The sequence below is a fragment of the Belonocnema kinseyi genome, chromosome 2 (genome assembly GCF_010883055.1).
Source record: "Belonocnema kinseyi isolate 2016_QV_RU_SX_M_011 chromosome 2, B_treatae_v1, whole genome shotgun sequence".
Classification (NCBI taxonomy): Eukaryota; Metazoa; Arthropoda; class Insecta; order Hymenoptera; family Cynipidae; genus Belonocnema; species Belonocnema kinseyi.
Window position 1 is genome coordinate 150,617,191 of NC_046658.1, and position 1,198 is coordinate 150,618,388.

Here is a 1,198-nt window from a genome sequence, read left to right on the forward strand (position 1 = left end):
AGGGAGCTCTTCTTAATATTTTGACACCAAAATCATGTCGATACACCTTACCGACTGCGAGTAAAGCCACCCACGCTTTAACTTGACAGACTGTATAACCAATTCAGCTTTAGTTGCAAAGTTAAAACCTGTGAAAGGAAGAAATTTCAAATTGAGCATTCAAAATTTAAATTCAGAATTCTAGCATTATTTTGACCATTTTAGATTACGGAATTACGCATTTACTGCTGTGTTAATTTCAGTTAAATGGTTTCATTCTTGTCTTTTTGTTAGTTTAAACCGGATTTTTATTTTTTAAATGTCAAATCTACCTTTAGAACTATTATTCACTCTGGAAATTTTCCAACGAAATATTTTGCAACTTGAAACGATTTATTAGTTTAAATGTTTAACTGAAAATGGGAAAATTTCAAGATATCACATTAAAAATTAAAGTAAATAATAAACAACTATATTACTATTATATGATTCCATTTTTATAAATTGTATCATTTTAAGCTTTGCAGTTCGAAATTGGTTTATATTTATATGTAAAACTATTTGATTCAGAAAAAAATTTAGTTTCAATGAGGCCTCAGCTTTCCGGCTGTAATATTTCCATCTCGACTTTATCATCCCGTTTTTCTTTAGGTGCAAGTTTCTCCCGACATTCTCCCGGTACTCTCGATTCTTTCGGGTGGGTGGCCACCCTGCAAAATTCTGCGGTTCTATATTACATACTTTCACATTTATTTCTTATTATGTTTTTCTTTATTATAGCATTTTTTAAACAAACTGATACTGGTTTATAATAGTTAAAAAGCTTTGTGATATTAGTAATGACTCAGTTTAACTTACGAAACCTCGTCATGCATTTTCAACTAAAAACTATAAATTTCAAACCGAAAATAGAATAAATAAATTTTCATATATTCTTATTGTTGAATTCTCAAGCGGAAAATAATAATTTTTTATTGAACAGTTAAATTCTTAACAAAAACGAATGCCAGCTTTGATCTAAAAAGATGTATCTTAAACCAACAAGATTCCTTTTATAAAGATGAATTTTCAATTGAAAATATAAGAATTGCATTTTAATTAAAAAAAGAAAAGTTTTTGCAAGGTTGTTTTTTCTGGCCATTTAGACTCGCTAGGTAATGCGTTTTCAATGTAAGCGTATGTAACCTTAGCATTAGCGTAACACTCGAGTTGACCCCTC